Source organism: Pseudorca crassidens, chromosome 1 (assembly GCF_039906515.1).
Source record: "Pseudorca crassidens isolate mPseCra1 chromosome 1, mPseCra1.hap1, whole genome shotgun sequence".
Classification (NCBI taxonomy): Eukaryota; Metazoa; Chordata; class Mammalia; order Artiodactyla; family Delphinidae; genus Pseudorca; species Pseudorca crassidens.
Window position 1 is genome coordinate 90,348,623 of NC_090296.1, and position 7,083 is coordinate 90,355,705.

The following is a 7,083-nucleotide window of genomic DNA, read 5'->3' on the forward strand; positions in this document are numbered from 1 at the left end:
GAAGAAACCAAGATACTAGAAAATACAATAATATTATTTCACATTTTAAAACTAAGATTATCATCTAATTAAATTTGTTCCTCATTTTTCAAGGTGTTAGAATAGTATCAATTCCCTTTAATGAGTGCTATGTCATCGTTAGTCATTTGAGATTTTCCAGAAACTTGTCTATTTAGTAACATTACTTAAAATTTTTTTCATTCTTCTTATTTGGATGGATTTTTTCTTTCTTGTTCAGATGACTGCAGTGTTTCTTGACCAATTTTTTAAAATTTTCTGACTTATGCTAACTGCACATTTGTTTTCATGTATTACCTAACTGTAAGAAATCTTCAGAAAACAGTTTGCATTTTCATTCAGTGATTCAATTACCATGAACTCTTAGGGGTAATTAAAAATTTTATGATGGTACTATTACATAGCTACTTTTAAATAGATTTAACACTTTGTTGAATTCTTCGAATTTAACACATTATGTTTTTTCTTGGAAAATCTCCCTATACCCATCCATTGTATTTAATATTTATTCCATTAATGCATTATAAAGTCTTTTATGTGTAACTTCTGACCATGAATAAAAGGAATAATTGCTTCCATTTTCTTTCCTTTTCATTATTGCCCTAGCTTCACATACTATGATACACATTGTATTTTGGATCCTAATCTTAGGAAATCAAAGTCCATCCTTCCTTTTTAGAGATGGTGACCTCTAAACTTTATCTTTTTATACAGTACTTTTGTTTTTTGTTTGTTTTGTTATGTTCTAAATGTGATGGGTTTACTTTATTTTACTCTGATGCAAAACCAAAGAGTCCACTACCACACAGAGGCCAATATATTACAAGGTCATGAAAAAGTGGTGTGGGACATGCAGGACGTGATGGACAACTGGAGGGTTGGGTCACCTCCTTTGTTACATGACACTGCACCGTCTCTGAGGAAAACATTTAAAACAACACTACAGAACTGAACTGAAATGTGGCACAAACATGACAACTTCCGGGCATGCCTTCAAGCACCTCCCTTAGGATGGGCTCAATATCTAGCCCTCAGTGTGGGGAGGATTATATTTCTTTGGAAGAATAAAAGTTCACACTTTTGAAATTTCACAGAATTTTAAGCCAAAACATAGTGGGTTCATTTCTCTTCACCTCCAGGGACAAAGCTGATGCTTTACTCAAAACCACATTAAGCTTCTAGCTCAAATCCCAGCCCGACCTTGTGCCCTCCTGCATTAAAGTTCTTTCCATTGATTATTGCTGACACAGTCGGTTTCACTCCTGGTCGGAAAGGGTCTGAGAATAACCCAGTCCAATCAGACTGGCATTATTTACTTTAGCAGACAGAGAAGTTCTACAACCCAGCTTGTACTTAGCAGCAATGCCAAAATGGCTGTTGGTACTGCTGGCCATCCACGCGAGGTTTATCGATATTTCAATCTTCTCGTTCACTTTCTGGTAGATTGACCCTCCAAATTCAGTGTCATCGTTCACCTGAGTGTGCAGCTGGAAGTCTGCGGCCTTGTAACCCAGGGAAAAATTATTCTGAGACAGTTTGGATTTGGCTGTGTCAAAACTCACCTGATGGCCAGCAAGCCAACCTTCAAAGGCCAACACAGCCCAGCCAAAGATGGTTGGTTCCGAAAAATCTATGTCAAAGTTACTGCCAAGACTGAAACAATCCCATTTATAGGAGGCCTTCAATTTCCCACTCTTCTTTCCTGTGTTCAGTACAAATATGGTATCAAAAGAGTCAATTTCAAGCCTTCAGCCAACTTATTCTCCAAAGAGATTTCTGTCCCAAGAGTACTGTCTATGTTCTACCTTTGAGTGAAGGTCAGTCCATAGTTACAGATCTTGTATTCGGTCTCTAGGTTGCCTGATCCTTTCCCTTATCAGTGTAAGCATGACCAGATGTAGAAAATTCCACTCCACTACATGACTTGATTCTCAGATCTATTTTGACCATGCCAAACCCATACCCTTTGTTGAAGATGTCCTTGGCAGCCTTTCCTAGGTCACAGTAAGTCAGTGTGTTATACATATCTCTGACCGGAGGTCCTGTCCACTCCGTCAGGAGGGCCTGTCCACTCCCTATACAGTAAGTTTTAAGTGATATCTACTGTTGTTAAAGAATATATCTTTGAAATCAATGCAATTTACTGTTCACTCTCACAAGGACAATGACAACATATATTTTCCAAAGTTTTAAAATGAGAGACATCAGCCTCCTTTGCCGGCCCTAGTTGTCCTTGTTGATACCTGAATAAGTAACTTAATATTTTTGAACATTAACTTGTCTCAGACATAAAATGGGTATATCTTTTTGTTTTACTTTGGTAAATAAGTAGGCTAGATTGACCTATTTTCCCCTCTTTTCTTTCTTGTCAAATTGGAGCAGTTTTAAAAATTGCTAAATTTCAAAAGAGTAAAATAACTTTCAGGAATGCTGTGGATCAAATCAAGGAGGGAAGATGCAAAGAAGGGGCAGTGCAACCATTTAAGTAAAACAGTCAGAAATAATGACTTAGATGTCAAGTTTGGCCCAGGAAAGCACACAATATGGTGGCTAAAGAATGGGTTTTAGAGTCATACTAACATAGATCTGAATCAAATTTACATTGTGGCCTTTTTTTAATATGAATTTATTTATTTATTTACTTATTTATTTTTGGCTGAGTTGGGTCTATGTTGCTGCACGTGGGCTTTCTCTAGTTGCAGCAAGCGGGGGCTACTGCTCGTTGTGGTGCGCAGGCTTCTCATTGAGGTGGCTTCTCTTGTTGCGGAGCACAGGCTCTAGGTGTGTGGGCTTCAGTAGTTGTGGCTCACGGGCTCTAGAGCGCAGCTGTGGTACACGGGCTTATTTGCTCTGCAGCATGTGGAATCTTCCCGGACAAGGGCTTGAACCCGTGTCCCCTGCATTGACAGGTGGATTCTTAACCACAGTGCCACCAGGGAAGCCCTACATTGTCGCTTTTGACACATTACCTCTTACCTCCTTGTGTCTGGTTTGTTTTGTTTTGTTTTGATAAATAAAATAGGAATAATAAAACCTGCTTCTGAATGCGGGTATAAGAATTAAATAAAATCATGGAGGTGAAGCGATCAGCACAGTACCTAGCAAATAACTATTTGTATTTTTATGTACTAGCCTCCATTTATTTGAGACTTAATGATAAGATGGCATGGAACAAAGAAAACCTACCCTGGCAGTATAACTCAAAAGTGACCTTTCTGTTTCAGATATTTTAGTAAAGTTTTGCACCATATGTGAGACTACATTTATGTAAAATTCAAGCAGCTCCTCTAAGAAATAGCTCAAACCAACCCTTGTGAAAAATGCCCCTTTCTGGACGAAACTGCTTTTGAAGATGATGAATGTAAAACTGTCTAGGTGTGCAAATCTAGATGTGCAGTTTTCTAACGCAGCTATAGAATTAATCTGATAAAATAACATTATAAATCACTGCAAATGTACACTGTGTGGCTTCTAAAAATTAAATTGGTATTCTTGTTTGAGTTGTGAAAATTATGTATTATGGCTTAGATTGTGTCAAGTAAACAGTTCTGGTGGAGTAGAGGAAAGAAAGACATAAATCAAATCTTTCTGACTAATGATTTAAATAAAGGGATAATTTGATTTAATTCGTATCTCACTGATCCTAACTCTAGTCAACTTCTGATTAGCTGTGAGTGGAGATGCATAAGGCAAACAATTCAAATAGTTTAGGAACTGATGTGGCAAGTGATGTTATGTCAGTCAAAGAACCTCTAGCCTCTGCTCAATGAAAAGAGATTGGCTACTCACTGGAAATCATGAGCTAACTTAAGTGGTATTCAAGAGATATATCCATAGGTAATGACAAATCAGACTTATCATATGGATGAGTGAGTCATAGACAGTATTATGGAAAGAAGATAGCTTGGTTAACTTAAGAAATAAAAATGAAAAGAAAAAGAAAAGAAAGACCAAAGAACTCACAGATATATAATCTAGACAAAACTCTCTGGCAGCACCCTGGCTGGCCAAACTCATTGGCATTAGATCCAGCCCAAATTTAGCTTGAACCTCTATACAGTCACTTATTAGCTGTGCTATGTTTAGCAAGTCGCTTAACATCTCTGAGCCTTGTTTTGGTCATCAGTAAATAAGAATAACAACACTTCATCCGCATTGTTGTAAAAAGTATTCAGATAAAATATGCGAAGCATATTAGCAAAAAACTAAGTACTCCATAAATGGTAGCTATTCTTACAAATTGATGATGGTGATGACTACCCCTTGCCTACAAATTGCCCATTTTTGAGAGCCCTTAAGATTCTTTTCTGTCGAGAGGCTGCCCTTTATGTTTGTTTTAACTGGATCTCACTTATGTATAAATGAGTGGAAGTAGAAAATAATATAATTTGAATTTATACAATTTTGTATGCCCACCCCTACCCCAGTCCCCACTTTGGTTGGTATTATGAAAAGATAGGAAGCTGATGCAGAAGCCGTCGCATTTATTCTAATCAAGCCTGGTCAAGAATGGAGAAACCAAACCTCATTGGTTATCTTCTAAAAAATTACAGAATTAAATGAAAACAGTTATACATGACAAGGTTTTACCAGTTTATAATTACAAAGCAAGGTCATATTATTTGGTAGTCCTGAAATTACAACAACTCAGAATCCCATCCCACTACTCTGCAGCGGTTTGTTCTTTAGTCTTACTTCCCCAAATACTTTCTAGATACCTCAGAGTAGGCTTATACATTCTACATACCTGTTATGATGCCCCTTACAGCTCAACCATCCATTTGGCTGGCTCCACTGCTGACCACCTCCCCAGTTCTTGAAGCACTTACGTATGTGCTAGAACATCTGGGATGACTTTGTTCTGTATGAGAGACAAACACTTTCCTTAATTCTCAACAGTGACAGCTGAGACAATGCTGCAATACTTAAACAAGATTTACAAAAGTTCAAGAATAAAAGAAGAAATATTAGTGCAGTGCAGATAGTGAAGTGCTGCTAGATGTGACCAGGACACAAACACACAAATTTAAACCCAGGCCCATTCTTAACAGTTTCCAATAGGCTGTCACCTGCCTGGTTTCCTGAGTGCAGCCCTGAAGCACAAAGTGAATTACTTTTTGCAAAATGTCATATTCTTTTCTAACTGCCCTTATTCCAAGGGCAATAACCACAAAATTCAGAGAGGAAAACACCTCATGGCCAGAGCCCCAGATCATCTTTCCAGTCCTCATTTCTTGTCTCCTCTTGAAAGAAAGATTTATGCTCAGTATTTCCAAAGCTCTCAGAGGACACCCATCTCCACGTCCTGAGGTGAACCTACTTGATGAGTATCCATGGAATAATTCCAGCACGTACAATTGCAGGATATTGTATCCTAAAGCTGGGTACTCAGACAATTCTAGGACACCAGCTGACTGGTCCACGTTGAGCTTCTGTTACCCAGTCCAATCTCCTTTTTACTATTTTTCCACTGCTATGGGGTGAAAATCAGGCTTGCGTATCTTTTTTTTTTTTTTTTTTGCAATCTCTGTGGCACCTGTTGCCAATCTAATAAAAGACTTGCTGTACAAGATAAAATACAAACATTCCCGCCAAGATTAAGTGAAAATGTTCAGAGACGGTAAAATCTAAAACCTTACATAAAAAAGAAACCATCAGCTGACCACAAAGCAGAATATATGCATAGTCAGACTCCCATTCATATGCACTAACCAGAATACTTGTCTTCCTGGTCTTAAAATTTCTATTCACGGGTTTCTCACTTTTAACACTGATTTTTAGGAGGAAAGTTTCCATTTCTTTTGAAATCCAGGGAAAATCTGTCAACATTTCTTAATAATCTACATTAAAACTTTTGACATTCACTAACACCAAAAAAGTTTGTTAAAAATAAAGGAATTCTTTTTTAAGTTAATTCATGCTTTTCTCAGGGATAATTGGTGGATACTTGCTTTACATTTACATAATTAAATGACCACAGTTTTGCAATTTTTTCATTAAAAAGGAAATCCTCAAAGGTAAATTCATGTTACAACCTCTTTAAGACAGAAAACTGCCCAGAGCTTTGAAATTACTGTCTTCCATGAAGGTTTCAGGAATTTAAAAAGAAAGTAATATGCTTTTAAGAGTCTTCATAAAAATATGATATTCATTACAATCATTTGCTTTTCAAAGGGTAGAACCTTTGAAATGGCATAGCCTCCAGGTAGCTGCACTCCACAAGCTCATGGCTTACCCCAAACTAAGTATTCTTAACAGAAGTGGAAAACAGGGTCTTTTACTTGCTGCAAACTGGGGAACGCAGTCCTACTCCAGCACTAAGGGCTTGAGAACAGAGCATTAGTGTGATCATGCTCCACTTTCTCTTATCTGTTGGGAATCCCTAGAGCAGACACAACTTGCAAAATCTTATGCAGTGGCTTTGAATCAGGAAAGCAGAGGTGTAACTGTGGTATCATTTATGTTACTGGGGATCACTTTAACTTCTTATTTCCCCAAAGCCAGAGATTACTCTTTTGGGCTCTTACTTGTAATGAAGTCTATTTATTAATTATGTCAATTTATAATTGTTCTGTTAAGTGGTTTATCAATACTCAATCTTGTGTTGTTTGGGAATCAAAATGATTAGCTTTTTTAAAAGTCAAATTCTGAGTCATATTTAGATATTAACCCAGAGTTCACAACTAGAGACAGATGATGAGAGAAGACTAATAGGGAGAATCCAATTTACCAGCTAACTGTCATAGATATTCACCATTACAATAAATGTGAGGTACAAGAAGAAAAGCCTCACTGAAAACAACCAAATGTACATCAAGAGAAGAATAAGCAAATAGTAGTATATTCATACAATGGAATACTGTGCGGCAATAAAAAAGAACAAAGTACCTATAACACAGAAATATAGATGAATTTCAAAAACATATAGAGCGAAAGAAGTCAGACACAAAGGACTACATATGCTGTGGTTCCAATTACATGAAGTTCAAGAACTGGCAAGACTAACCTTATACCTTCTATAACCTTGGTTATAGAAATCCAATCACTGCTTGCCTTAGGTTGGGG

At 37.2% G+C, this 7,083-nt stretch overlaps 1 pseudogene; it reads right to left on the bottom strand.

Annotated features, from left to right (window-relative positions):
- Positions 1 to 1,120: 1,120 nt before the first annotated feature.
- On the bottom strand, positions 1,121 to 2,087 carry LOC137230699 (voltage-dependent anion-selective channel protein 3 pseudogene; annotated as a pseudogene).
- Positions 2,088 to 7,083: the final 4,996 nt, after the last annotated feature.